The sequence below is a fragment of the Ammospiza nelsoni genome, chromosome 5 (assembly GCF_027579445.1).
Source record: "Ammospiza nelsoni isolate bAmmNel1 chromosome 5, bAmmNel1.pri, whole genome shotgun sequence".
Classification (NCBI taxonomy): domain Eukaryota; kingdom Metazoa; phylum Chordata; class Aves; order Passeriformes; family Passerellidae; genus Ammospiza; species Ammospiza nelsoni.
Window position 1 is genome coordinate 16,864,004 of NC_080637.1, and position 15,871 is coordinate 16,879,874.

Consider the following 15,871-nt stretch of genomic DNA (forward strand, 5'->3'; position numbering starts at 1 on the left):
TTGGTTTGGATTTCATTTTGTGTTCTTTTTTAGTTTTCTTTTCCCCAAATCTATTTTCTTAGTTGAGGCACCACGCAGGGTTAAAATGGATAGCTCCCTTAAAAACAAAAGAGCCAAAAAACATGTGACTGTAAACCTCTCCTCTTCTTAATTCAGTGTCTAATAGTTGAGGTATTTTTCAAAATTGTTCCAATAACAGAAAATTGCCTTTTTTTTTAAAATGTCACAGATTTTGAATGATGCAGAATACATTTACCAAGAACAACAAAATACTCTTTGAGAAAGAAAGAAGAAATAGAATAGCTCTGCTGCAGGGAATAGCTCTGACAGGCCTGATAGCACAGGAGATGCTGAGGAATCTCCCTGTCTGACCATCCAGGAGCCACTCTGGCAGTCACACCCTGAGCTGGGCCTTCACAGCTCACTCCCCACACTCCCACAGGCGCTCCAGGCCTTCTTGACCACCTCAAACTCAAGTTTGCCATGGCAGTGTCTCAGTTGTCCCAATCCTCAATCCTGGTGCAATAACAAAATAGCAGCTCCTCCTGGTGCCCCTGAGGAAGCACCTCGAACAAAGGACCCCCACAGATTTCATACCCTCACAGGGCGAAAGTCCTGCTCCTTCTGATTCATCTGGCTAGGCCACAAGTCCCCATGCCTTTTGTTACACAAAATGCTGGCAGTTCACTACCTCTTGCCTGGGGCTCCTGACACCCAGAGTTCCCTCTGCAGCTCTCACTGCAGCCCACAAGCCTAGCTACCTGCACTAAATGTAATCCTCAACAGAGGACATGGCAAGATGTCAAATGTAGCATCCCATGAACTGTCGTCCCCTCCGGTCAATCCCCAAGCTCTCAGCTCTACAATCAAACACCAAAAGGAGGAGAGCAGACATTGCTCCTTTGTATCCAAAGTTATTGTCTCCTGTAGGAGAGTTAGTTGGTTAGGTAGCACAGGTGACTGATGGATTGCCCATTTACATTGGTGGAGTCCACCTGGATGTGAAGAAAAGCAAGGAGCTGCAGGTTTTCTTATGCTGGATAACACAGTAGGTTAGCTGGCCATGGCCCAGAGCTCCACCTTGCCTTTCCCTCCTCTCTCACACTCAGGAATGTGCACCTGGAAACAGAGCTTCCTCATGGCACCCCCAGGGATGCACCACTAATTGGGATCTCATTTCACACACGAGGAGGGGAAAGAAAACTCATCTTTTGCTTCTTGAGATCAATCATGGCAAACAGCAAGAGGCAATCAGATCTGCTTTTTGAGTAATGCCATTCCATTTACATCTGTTAGAAGAAAAATTAACATAATCACAGATAACCCATACTGCTTCCAAAGATTGGCATATCCCTATTAATAGTGGCAAAGGAGAGGACACGTACTTTGATAATAACTGCATAACTCCATGTCACAATGTACAGAGGAACATGAAAATCCAGTGTGGTATCATGATTGCCTTCAACATCAATGCCTGAAAAAAAACCATTGCTCAGATTTTCTTTTCTGGGAGACCATTCTTTATTGCCAAAGCAGGGGAAAAAAAAGAAAAGGAAAATAAGAGTGCTGAAATGTATTCTTTTTATATTGTGACAACTGAGAGATTTGGGTTTTTTTCTTAATTCATGTGAATAAAGTCATTAATAATAAATGATTATTTATGAGATGGTACATGGAAAATAACACACAAAAGAAGTGCTTAAAGTTTGCATTTGAATTTCATGAGTTTCATTAAAATGCTGTTAAATTAAAAAGCTGGCCAGACTGAAATCAGAATAGAAAAAAGGAAAAGTATTCTTGATTCTTGGCAATAGTCATAAGGTCACAGTACAGGTTAAATGTTCCTTTTTAAAAGGGGAGAAGTTAAAGTTACAATCAGCAAAGAATTTTAGCTAAACCAAAGTCAATGTTATGATACCCCATTTCAGTGACACCCTGTGCTGACATGGAAAGCCTAAATAAGACAACTGCTGTAAATTTGATGCAAACAACATATATAATTCTCTGCCTTAACTGGCTTTGGGCAGAAAACTGTTCTTGACAAGCCCATAAAAGCACCATGTTGATAGCATGCAGTTGATAGGGATGCAGAAAAAGTATAAGAATTGAGATTCCACCTCTATAACATTTTTCTGGAGAGAGCTTTCTCTCATGAACTGAGAAAGCTTTTCTACCATTTAATAACATAAAAGCAGTACACTCAGCTGAGCCTGAATGGAGCTGAATTCTCAAGGATGTTCAGATCCCGTCACTGTACATTTATCTTGAGAAGGGAAATTTCTGTCAAAGCTGTGCTCCTCAGCCAATAGAAGTCAAGATTCCTAATTTTATACTAATGGCTAAGGACTGGGGCTGATAACCTGGGACGAGTGTGTTTCTACGACCACTTTCCCCTTTTCTGCAAGCCTGGTAAATGCCATGTCAGTAACAGAGAATAAAAAGGTTGCTTAATTTTCACACTCCTCCACGCTGAGAGTCACAAAGCCTTTTACACCTGTTCTCAACACTTGGTATAACATCACTTTTAAAAATGTTACCTTAAAATGCTTTTTCTTAGTACAGTAAGCAATTTCTTATTTGAGTACTCATGGCCCAACTTATTATCCTATTCAAGGTCCTAAATATCTAATACTAACATTTCAATGCAATTACCAGATATTTTAGTTTGTTTTAGTTTCATATTGTATTAACTTATTATACGCATACACACACACACACGTATGTATACATATTTACATACATATATGTATGTATATACATCCATAAATATGTATATGAATATACATATATATATTTATACATATATATTAAACATGATGGATGTCATGTCAAACCTTTAAACCCACAAAATAATAAAAAAGCATAAACCATTATAATTTTTCACAGCTCAAAAGGCCTACATGGCTTCATGTTTTAGCTTTGGGAAATTTGGAGAAAATTTTTTCCGATTTTTTTTCCAGTTGCAGTCAAAATGTAATGTGGATAATAAGTGGCAGTGAAATACTCCATTTCAGCCAATTTTCTTTTACCTATAGGGAATAGATTTGCCTTAAATCAATTTGTGTAAACTGGTGGAATTGCAATAGATCAAACATTTCTAATATTAAATTACTGCAATACATACAAACAAAAAAAAACCCAAAAACCAAGAGTGAAAGTTAATTGCAAAGCAGTAAATTAAAATGTCCTTAATACTTTTTGTCAGTGACAGCATTTTCCATTATGAAGCTTTTTAGTTCAAAGCACCTAAGGATTGTAATTTCCTGGAAAACAAAATCATTTTAGGAATGTTTAACTGGAACCCAAAACCCTCTCACCTTTCTTTTTCTTTTTTTTTTTTTTTTTTTTTTTTTGGTACAGTTCAGTTCATCCATTTATCTGTGAGTAGCCAGGTGGGACAGACATGTCAGTCTCAGGCCATTTCTAATAGAAAATGGTTGAATATTCACTTGGTTAGATGATGTAGGTATATTATTTTGATAGAAGAGCAGTTATTTAATGTCATGGGTGATGAATGGCACAAGAAGAGTTAGAAGGGAAATAATGGTGATAATTTGTCAAAGACGCAAAGAGATAGAGTGGTAGGGCAGGTGAGGTAGAATGATACACTATGTAGTTAGAATAATATGATATAGTGCTGGAGGGTTGGAGAATAACTTAGTAGGAAACGAAAAAAAATGAAAAAAGAAATGGGCCAACACTGCTTTTTACTAAAGGACTGGGAAATATTTAGGAAAATATCAGCGTTTGTATTCTTCTCATACAGCATAAAAAACCCCTAAGAATAAATACAATCTGAATTATGGAAATAAACAGGGAAAATAAGATACACCAATTAGAAAGATACATTTGAGAAAAGCAGAAAAAGGGATACTCCTCATGTCAAGGGAGGGGGAAATACAATACAAAATCATTTTATGTCTCATTCTTCCAGATTAAATCTTTCTGAGTTACACAATTTACATGTCTCACTACAGTAGGAGGGTAGACAAAGCAAAGATAGATAAGAACAGAAGGGCATGTTTCTGGTAGGTTTCAAGTTATTTGTGCTTATTTCTAGCTTTTAAAAACCTCTTTAAAGATATTTATGACTAATCAGGGCATCAAAGGTTTTTAAAATAAAAGAAGTATTTGGAAAATAGATTATTGTATTAGAAAAGCAAGAATAAATACACCTGAAAACACAAGTCATGTGAGTTTTTCAATACAAGCTGCAGAAATTTAAAATAATGAAATGCAGGGGGATGAGTCACACATAAAACAGTAGTTATATGGCAACAAGATAGGAAAAGACAGGAATTTGAGCAGCTGGTAAAGTTGCTAAAAGTCTCATCGTTGTTACAGGAAACATTCCTGTGAATTTAAAATATACAAGATGTAAAAGGAATGATGAAGACTTTCTGGGTTTTTTTTCAAATTTTCATCAAAAAAAAAAATTTCATGAGTAATTTGAACCCAGAAAATCTCAGTTTCCCCAAGGCAGTGCAGCCTTCTTTCCTAGACCAGCTACGTGGACTGTAACAGGAAGAAAGTAAAGTCTCTTCAGTCTCAGAATTTTCTCATCCTTTTAGGTAATTGTGTCCTTTATTGCTAAGGAAACTCCACACTTTCTCAGATGTGTGGACTGCTCACAGAGTTCTGAAACACAATACCCAGGCTGGCTTTCCTCTGTTCTCATAGTTCATGCACTGGGATAAAGCAAGGATTATTCCTTTGCTATAAATACAGTTTCACCACCACAAAGTCAATAAGACAGAAAAGTCAGGTTTCTCTTTCATCACCTCAACAACCATTGTCCACTTTCTTTTTTGACTGAGCTCATGCTGATAACTAGAATTCTTTCTTTTTGGAGTGAGGGGCAGGGAATAATGAATTGAAGCAGTAAATGATGATGACATACATTATGACACTATTTTTCTCCCCAGTCTAGAATGATAAACCTGGAGGTGTATGTGCAATACAGATTCCTAAATCCATTCCTGCATACCAATCTTTCCTGCGTGTACTATTTAAGGACTCTTCCTTAGATACAGAAGTGTCAACAGGTGTAATCAAGTGTAGGGAGTCATGTTGAGAGGGAGCCTTGCTGTGTCAGAGCAGAGGCTTCCTACTGAAGAACCAGCACATGCAAAGCTTTGCAAACAGCAGAATTTACTTGGCACCTATGCCCTACCAAAGCTGACATACCACCTTGTGCATGGGCACAGTGCCATCCCGACAGATGGGGACGAGGGTAAGCAGCCAAGAGACCATGTCTGAGCATGAAATATGTTTGTGAAGGGCAGGATTCCCAGCTAGAAATGTCAAAACAGCTGTTTGTCCTGAGTTTTGTGTGCCTACAGGTTAGATGGTCTACAGCTTTGCTAATTCTTCACTGAGCTTGTTTAATTTTGTAAGAGTTTCTGCTATAGCTGCCAGTTGTCATGATTTCAGGCTATTGTGTGCAAAGAAGAAAAATTTGTCCCTTCTTTTAGACTGCTCATAACAAGACTGAAAATAGTATCGCAAAAGGATGGAGGAGTTTTCCTAAGGAAGAAACTCATTCTGTGCCTTCTGCAGTCTCCTATATAATTTTACTAAATGCAGTCTTATAATATTTGGTATTCATTCATCTCAAATCCAGCACCTCTAGTCTTCCGTACTCAAAACCATTAAGAGCTGGAAGAGTTATTTAAAACAGTTTGTTCACAAGATAACATGTCAAAGAGTAATCAGAACAGAAAAATGTGGAAAATGGTAGATCTCTAAAATTATACTGTCTCAACGTTTCTCTAACTGTAACAATATCTACAATTTTCATTTTCATAAGAAGAAAATATATTCTTTCCCACAAGGCAGTAGAGCTTCAATAAATTATTGCTTTTTAAGTAAATCTACTTTTATTGCCTCTTAACCATCATTTTCAGAACTGATTTCAGACATGAATCTACTATGATTACTACTAACAGAATTTCTATAATTTGTTTTTGAAACACCTCAGTCTCTATGACTACAGTGAATAGCTTCATAATGACAGTGAAGTGATTCCTTTTTGTTTAAGGTTGAGAAGATTGCCTTTCCATAGGTATTATTGCAATTCCTACTTTTTGTGATTTTTAGAGCTTCAAATGCAATGCACACTAATGTTTTTCAAGAAATTAAAAATATCTACTATTTTTACTTCCCCAAAATCTGCAGTCCTTAATATTTACCAATATCAGGCTAACCAACTAATGCCATTATTATTTAAATTAAAAAAAAAAAAGTTGTGCTTCAAAGACTTGTTTCACTATAAAACCTTGTAGAAATATTGACCTCAGATAAAAAGGTGCAATTTTTGAACACAGAGGACATTCTGCATTGTAATTTATGGAACAAGGTTAAGACTTTCCTACCCAAGCTTCTAAAAATGCGTAGCAAATGACCTGCCTTCATATTCCCTGTCATGTGACATTTGTTCCCTTTGTAAAATCTTTCATAAGGAGTATGCTGACCTTGAGCAGCAATAGAGAACTGTATTTCTTAATGGAGATGTAAACCGTGCTGACAACTCAGTCTACTGCCGGCGCCAGTGCTACCAAGGGAACAATGTTTAGGCCAGGGAATGAATGCATGGGGATCATAACAGTTTCTGAATGAAGAATGTAAGAGATGACAAACAGTAAAAGATCATGAAATTCAGATCTGTGTGGCTTAATCTGCTGCAAGTACACCTCTGTGGCAACGCGCCACAGGAGACCCAGGCACCAGACTGCTTGAGACGAAGGCTGAGCAAGCAACCTCACATTCTTATTCAGAAAATAAAAAGCTTACTGGAGGGGAAAAAAATCAAGTTCATTCAAATCATAAAAGCTGCATGGGGATTAGAAATCACTTTGTTTTCTCTATCTCCTCACTTGAATGGAAAGCTTTGATTTCTGTCAATGCACTCTGCCAAGAATGTTCACAGCCACTGACACATATGCTGAATATGGGGTTGATTTCTTAGTTTGATAATTGTGGCACAGTTTTTGACTGGCATTTTGGTAACTGTTTTTTATTGTAAAAGGATACCTTGGCTGTAGCTTCTTCCCCTACCCTGCTTGTCATCTTCCACTCCCCCTCCTCACAGCAGGACTTTTGTCTGCTATACACTTCAGAGCTCTGCAGTGCATTATTGCAAGTATAGCTGTGTGCAGTAAACAGAATTATACCAGTATAAAGCCTTTCAGACTAAAGAACTGGGTGTATCTTTCACTCCCAGGAGTAACTCTGCAGTTCAACCTATAGTTGCCATTTTACCAACACTTCCAGACAGACGCAGTACTTCAGGATATTGCTCACTCTGGAATTAAATACACAAGCCAAAGGAGGGTGGACAAACGCAATGATACATTATTTGGGACTAAACATCCATAAATACAATTATACCAGTAAGGCTAGATAAGCTCTGACTTTTCTTGTTTTAACCAGAATGTACCAAATGGTTAAAGCAAAAAATCATCAGTGATCAAAAAAGAAAAAAAGAGCCTGTCATTCAAGTTTATTTCATGAAGAAAATGTTTATATGTAGGAATTTTTATAATAAATGCAATAAAATATAACATACAGTTTTCTTTTGAGACCAAAAAGTCGGGGTACTACTAAAAAACCAAAGTCTGTCAAATCAGAAGCTCAGCCAAGTACAAAGGAAGGAAAAATAAATTGGCAAAAATAATTTGGCAGAAGCCATGAAAAAGCCATAGTGGGCTATTTCACCTTGCAAGGCTTTTTCAGAGTTGGTAGAGATCACTGCAGAGGCAAAAGTCTACAAGCCATGTAAGAGCAACTCTTCACAGCATCAGGGCAGAGAGCTGCAACAGAACTGAATGAAATATGAACATAAAAATATTTAGGACACAAACTGATTTGAAGAAGAATCCAGACAGAACTTATTAAAACATTCTATTAGCATTCAGGGAGTTACCGACAAAACAGCATAAATAGGCAAAGCTAATAGCTCACTCCAGTAATGTTTTCTCCTTTGCAGGAAATTGATATGTAGACTAACAAGATGTATTGAATTGAAAATTGAATAAAATATTTCCTTATCCTATTACACACAACATTATCCAGTTTTGTCAAGCCCTTGATCACTTCTAGAGAATGAAGACATGTTACAGCAGAAAAGAATGCATCAGAGAAAAAAATAATCTAAAAATAGATCCTGGGGTTGAAGCTCTTGGTTCCTGCATAAATAAGGCTTTTTTCATTCCAAGCAAAGTGACCCAGGGTCTGCACTGGCCTGGACTTCCCTAGCCCAGAGCTGGGCTGGGCTGGTTTCAGCTCCTGCCTCGGGGCCCTGTACCTGTTGCCTGCCCTGCCTGAGCCAGATCTGTGCCAGTGCCTGTGAGAGGGATCTGACAAACCCAGGGAGTGTCTGCCTGGCAAACAAGAGCTCTGGAGCCGAGCCTGAGCAGGCTGCAGGGCCAAACTCACACTCACCTAGGAGCAGCCAAAGGCAGCAGCCTGGGGCAAGGAAACTCATGACAACACACGCAAGCAGGTCCTGGGATTAAAGAGGAAGATACCTCCACCATTAATGTCACTCTTCTCCAAACAAAGGCCTCCAGACATTGAGAGCTCATTAAAAATACACCACTACCTGCAATTTTTCTTGAGAAAACTGGAAGTTTTCTCCTTAAGACCCAAAGAACACTGAAGGGACGAGTACAAGATCAAGGGAAAAGGTAAATATTAGGAAGTTTTGGGATGTTGGAGTGGGATATTTTTGTTATAGCAATTTACACTGTAAGACTTCTCTGTGTTAGAGAATTTCGACTATTAGTCTGTTAAAACATTAATTGGATTAACAACAAATCCTTAGCTCCATAGATACAGTGAATTCTTCCTTGCCCAGTACCAGGACTTGGAATGTAACAAGTGCACAGGGTGGAGATGAAAGAGACCAAATGCCTTCAAGTTGATATCCATTAATAAGTTCTTCTCAGTCTAAGATGAAAGAGAAACAGGATAAGCTTGTTGTTCATCGGAAGTTATAGAATGACTAAAATAAATAACTATGTGTAACCTTGTTGGTAACTGTAAAGAAAAAATGTGGAAATCTTTGCTTATTACTTGACTCACCAAAAAAATATATATACTTGTCTCTACAAATAAATAGTTTTCCACTGCTAGAGTGGGAGAAATTCTTGGAATGACTGCCAATACCAAATATTTTTGTGTGGTGCATAGACAACACTTTTTATAGCAGATAATACAGCATACAAGACTCAGGAAAATTGCAAGTGCAATAACAGCAGGCTGTTCAAAACTCACAAAGAGTAATTTATGTATAATAGGTACTAACAATTTATAAGTACTAGCTTATTACTATATACATCAAACAGAGAATAAAGTTCTAGCCTTATGTTGTTGAATTTTTATTTTTTAATATAAATATATATAAATAGACAAATTATCAGAAAAATTGCCATATAGTAGTTACTTCCACTGCCAGAAAATAATGCCTCCTCTTGGCAAACAAATGGCTGGAATATTAAATGAAACATGAGATATTGTGGTAATGGTACACCATATCATGGCATACACACATAGCACAACTGTAGTAGGACAAAAATTCAGAGATAAGAGTCTGTAGGTGTCATGAAAATGACAGAATTATGAGCCAAGACCAGCATATTTATAGGTTCAGATCTAGTGCACATTGGTTTATTATTTTTTTTATATGATAGACAAATATAAATAATTTCTCTTCTTGTCTTAGTGCCATTTTTTGATTGTTAGTCTCTCTACTTTGGGTAGGGAAAATAGATATAGGAAATTTGTCTTTGAAAAATCTCTACAGAGAGCTTCCAGGATTGCTCTTTCCAGATCGATGCCATATGAGAAGTTACTAGGAGTCAGAAAGCACAGCTGTGACTGGATCCTGATTCTTTTAGAATTTAACTTGGTGCACTGGATCACTCAAGTAAGCCTCCTTTTAAGAGTCAAGTTAATTTTTGTAATAGTTCTTAGAGTAGCAATCTCAGGAAGCTACAGAGGCCTCAATTCCTTTTTTGCCATTCCCTATCTCCCATCTTCTGGGGCGATGTCCATTAAAGTAGGAAAGATTTTCTACCAGATACAACTCCCAGCCCAACATTTAGAAAACAAAACAGTAAAGAAAGAAAGTCCATGACAATGATGTGATTATTAATTAAAAGAAACTTGGTAGCAAAGAGGAAAACAAAGGAGAAGAAAGAAGGTTTGATCCCCAGTTTTCCGGCAATTTATACCCAGTTTAGAGTTTATGAATATGCATCTTCATTCTCTCCTTGGTTTGTTTACACTTTATGCAGGTCAGGGGAGAATGAACATCGACTCAGAATCTGTAGTCAGCTTCTCAGATGAGTTAAATGGAAAACTATCTCATTCCTGACCAGAAAGGCTTAAGAATTTCACTTATGAGCTAAATACTAAACTGAAAATCTTTATTAAGCTACAAAATATCCTAAACATGTATGAAAGACATTTGTCAGCACATCTTACAAAATTAAGAATTAATTTAAAATTATTTATTTACATAATTATATTTTATATATCTAGCCTGAATCTGCCCTTTTTTTAGTTTAAAACCATAATTTCTTTTTCTATTGCTACAGGCCCTTCTAAAACATTTGTCCCCATCTTTCTGGTACGCCATGTTTAAGTACTGAAAGGCTGCAATCAAGTTTTCCTGGAGTATTTTCCATGTTGAACAACCCTGACTGTCCCAGTCTGTTCTCATAGGAAAAGTGCTCCAGCCCTGTGACCATTTCCTGGGCCCTCTTCCAGTCCTGCTCCCCCAGGTCTGTCCTCCCTGTCTTTCTTGTGTTGAGGGCCCCAGAGCTGAGCAGAGTCCTTCAGGTGGGGTTTCACCAGAGTGGAGTAGATGTGTTGAATAAATACTGGCACAGGATGCGGTGCACAGCTAAGTAGGTTCTAGGAATGTATTATAAAAATTAGGTTTTTTACTCAGAAAACATGGATTTGATTTAATGAAACCTCCCTGAGTTTTTAATAAATATTGGTCTTTGTAGGTTATTCCATCAAACTGATGGACAAAAATTTTGTAAGGATAGTGTTTACTTGAATAAAAATTCTCATTAAAATAAATAGATGTTTTGCTTACCATAGAAATCCTTATATTTGTTGACCACACTTTTTATTTTTCATAAATTTATTCAATGATTTTAATTAGAATGGACCAAAAGGGAAATATAGAGTACTTCTCATAGAGGATCCAACAGACAATATTTTTGCCAGTACCAAATTATCTCTCTTTATTTCTATGAAAGCGAGGCAAAGCCAAACAGATTCCATGAAAGAGCAAAATAAACGTTTCTAATTAGACCGACTCATATATATATATATATATATATATATATATATATATATATATATTTCTAATATAAAGTAGAGAAGAGAAACAACAAACAGCATTTAAAACACAAAACACAGGCTGTCATTGATGAACAGTGATGTAAGACCGAGAGAGAAGCTCCAATGTATTGCAGAGATAAGGAGAGGGAAAAAAATCCAATCACCTTTAAGAGGGTATCCAAATCCATTTCCCCCATTTTCTGATATTTTTCCCACTTTCTGAAGCAGATAGATGGTTCTGCTAGTAACGAGATGTGACTCAAAAAGCTGAGATTCAGTCATCACCCTTGACAGGGTCCCCGTGCACTCATTGAAAAGGCAACAGTTAATCAGTGGACTCCTTTCCCAGTGTATTAGTTAAGGGTCACAACACTCGCTTTCTTCCTCCCTTACCTATACAGGGATGTGGAACAGCTGACTCAGATCAGGCAAAATTGTCACTAGGCTGTGAGAGCTTTGTGCCTCTCTCAGGAGACACAGAATATCTCTCCAGATCTTCTTATCACATGTCCCAGGATCTCATTCGAGGAACTCCAATCTCAGATATGAATTTGCTATGAAAATATAAAGATTAAATGCTCATTTGCTGCTTCAGTAATTTATGACTTTCACACACAGCAAACAAAATATGCTAAGCAATAGAGGTTACTCTAAAAGTGTAGACAAATGACCAAGGACACTATTTTTTTAACACAGAAATTAATAACATTTCTGTTTCATTATATACTGATATTTTATCAGCAATTTAAAGATAACATTAGGTCAACACCACCCAGCTACATTGGCTGACCAATAGAAGGCACAAACACATCCTCAGACTGTGTCAAAAAATTCTCACTCTTCCACTGTGAATCCATCTTACTCACAGTAACAGGACTGTGTCTGAGGGGTATGAGAAACAGCTAGGCTTATCTCCTTTGCTTGGGATGTTTTCATTTGTGATGAGTAAAAACACATCATCAACTAGAGAAGGCAGGAAATTTAAAAAATGTTGTAGGTATTTTGAGAGGCAAAATCTTTTTTCATAGGTCTTCTATGGTTTAGAGACAGTGATTTGCTTAGAAATATTTCCTGCAGTGAACTTTTACGGCCACAGGTTAGGCAGTGTTTCTGTTGATAAATGGTTAAGAGCTATTTTTCCATAAATTACTGAGAGAAAACCCATAAAATTTGTCATCAGGCTTCAAAAGTGTGCTATTTTCAAAGAGTACAAATTGTGACTGGCTCAGCACCATATGGTATTTAATTTTCTGTGATGTATGCATGTGCACAAATTGCATTTAGGTAACTGGGATGCTGTCAGTCTGAAGATAATTCTACATATACTCAAACAGGTAGAAAGCAAAGGTCTCTGGCAATATCTGAATAATTTCAAAAGATGGACTCTTTACTTTTGCACCATTCAAGTAAACATGAAAATATGAGAAATGTTAGGAGCTGGGTTCTTGGCTAGATCTGAGATTTTATTTCCAAACTATGGCTCAATGCATAAAATAAATGCTCAAAATAAATATATGTGGTTTCCAAACACATTTTTCTGGATTTTTGTTATATACAACCTTCATGGAAACCTGATGAGTTGCTTCCACTAAGAACAATGTCTATATTGTACTTTAACATAGAAACACGGCACAATGTGAAGTAATTTAGAAAAAAATCTATGAGATATTTTACTGCTTCAGGTATGATTATTCTGAAAATATTTGTGCTGTGTTTCCTTCTTTTTGCTCTTTGAAAGGGTTGGAAAGTAAAACACTGTAGCCAGAGCTCAAGCTGGGATATGTAGGATTCCCCGCCTTTTTTACAATACACCCTCATGTACCACTTGAGGGCCAACTTGACAACAGTTAAGTGTGGATATAGGAACAGACTTTATTATTTCTATTTACTTTTAAACCCCCTTTTTGTTTACTTTATTCCTTAATAATGACTTGAAACTTGCCAGTTGAAAGTGCTCTCTAAATCATGTTTTAGAACTAACATTTTTCTTTCAGATAATTCATATTGGCCTAGTTGTCCAGAAGACATTAGTGTGAGAAAATTGCTTTGCTGACTTGAGAGGGAGGATCATGAATGACGTGGAGCAATGTCAGTTGACTTGTGACTGCCTCTTTCACCAACTCAACCCTCAATCCTTCAATCACAAAATAAATGTCAGGAAAAGAATCAGGATTAGGTCAGGAAAAAAAAATAGACATGAATATTTGATGTGTAGCATAACGATATAGTGGAGAGGATACAAATGCAGGGGTATTGCATACAGGTAGGAATCTTTTAAAAGAAAAGCTTTATAGAATCAGGGCTTAGGCCTGTTACTTTTCAAAGTACAGCTAAGCAGCTAGAGAAGTTCCCATGTGAAAGAATCTTGAGAATGAAAGTCAGTTGACACAATTTAGTCTTGTGAAGAAAATAATTTTGCGCCTGTCACAACAAAAGACCTGTCCCATGAGAATCTACAAAGATAAATATGTAAACACCTGTGAATGGAAAAAATCTTAAAAACTACACAAAAAAACACCTTCTAGCCAATGAATTGAGTGGCAAGAATTGAGTAGCCAACTGGCATTGAACACGAGGTCTATAAAAACTGTATAAAAATGAGTTATGTGAATAAAGAATTGACTTTTCCTTCATGAAGAAAATGAGTCCTCTCTGCTTATTACTGCAACACAGGGGAAAAAATCTTACCAGATGACTGATAAAGAGATTCTCTGCTTTGTACTTGAGACAGCTAGGAAGGAGGGAAACTTTGAAGTGTAGTAATAGCGCTTGTATTAGAAGCTGTGAGCCAGACAAATAAAAAAGTTTTGAAGTCAGCTAACAAAACAAATCAAACTCCTTTCATAACATTCTTGCAAAGGGTGAAATAAGGATTCTCTTCTGATGTACGTAGTACATGGAGATATAAAGGAGCATTTAGGAAAAAAATATTTTTCAGAAGTTGAACGTATTATTTTAACTTATATTCATCATTTTATGGTGAAAGTTTTTGTCTGGAATCCCTTGGCACGATTGGGGATTGAGGTATTTATGGAGTGGCTATAATTGAAGTTGAACTAACATGGTTATACAGAGACATAACAAATGTCAGCCACTCACCAGAACAAGGTGGTATTCACCTAGGAGTTCAAATAAATTCATTGAAGAAATAGATAAACTACTAAATCTAGAAGGTAGCCTCTCACTTGAAACTCAATACATGAATTCTGGCTGATAGCATTTTTATTAAATAATCTTAAAAAATAATTTAAAAATCCTTTCATATGAAGCAAATCAGTAACGAGAATTGGAAAGGATAAATATACTGAATTTCTTTGTTAATTCTTGGGTGAAAATAAGATCCAGAGACTTCTGTGAAGAGAATTTCTGCCCCCAAAGTCAATAATCGCAGAGACAGACTTAACCAGAAATGTTTAAGTACATATAGTCCATCTGGATTTCCAAAAGTCTTCACAATGATCTTTATTGCAAAATCTTAAGGAAAACAGTGAGTGATTGCATCAGTGCAGTGGGATTCTTTCATGGATGAAGGAAATGAATGAAAGTTTGAGAGAACAGAAATGGAAACAGGAGTGTGGTATGGGGAGATCAGTAGTGGAGTTCTGTGCCATTCAACATCTTCATAAATAACCCAGTAATGACGTTGAAGAAGTACCTGTGCTTCTGATGATGCAACGTAATTGAAGATACTAATGATGATGGCAGGCTGGGAAAGGTAACCAGATATTCTAATAGTAGACAAAATACAGTGCAGGTGGGTGAAAATTGATACACACAGGGAAAAGCAGTATCAGATTAATATACAAAACGAGAAGCTCTCAACTGACCAATGTCACTTGGAAGAAATTTTGGGATATTGTAATTCATCCTATAAAAGCTATCAAGCTGGATAACATTACATATATAAATAAATAGGTAAATAAATTATATATGCAATGTTCTCATTATCCCAAATATTCTGTTAGGAAAGGGGGTAGTTCCTAATTCAGCAGGTAAAACTGTAGTCCTCCTGGCAAAGGATTCTGTGAATATGAATAAGTTTTCTGAGTTAAAATGTTGACCATAGAGTTTCTTGCAAGTGACATACATAGGAGGTCACCAAGAGAAACTGCAACAGTCTCAGTAATCCTCCACAGCTGAGTGAAAGAGTACTAGGGACCATTACTGTATATCTTTGTTTTCCTCTTACTCTTCCTCAGTGTCCTCTTCCTGGACACTTCTTTATCTCACTAGATCTTTAGTGTGACTCAGAATGCAATAATTATATGTTACTTTGTTTTTTAACCCATTCAGAAAAAAAAAATAGAATACCAACACTGTAAAACAAAATCAAGTAGCACTCAATATAACACATTTAGGAAGGTTTTCCGTACTAGTGACTGCCTATGCTTTGAAGATATGCTTCTGTGTTAGGTGTGGCATGAAAAATAAATAATTTTGGAGGTCTCTGACACATTAACTTTTGTTAAGAAGATATGCAACAGCAGATCTGAGAACATAAGGGATGGAT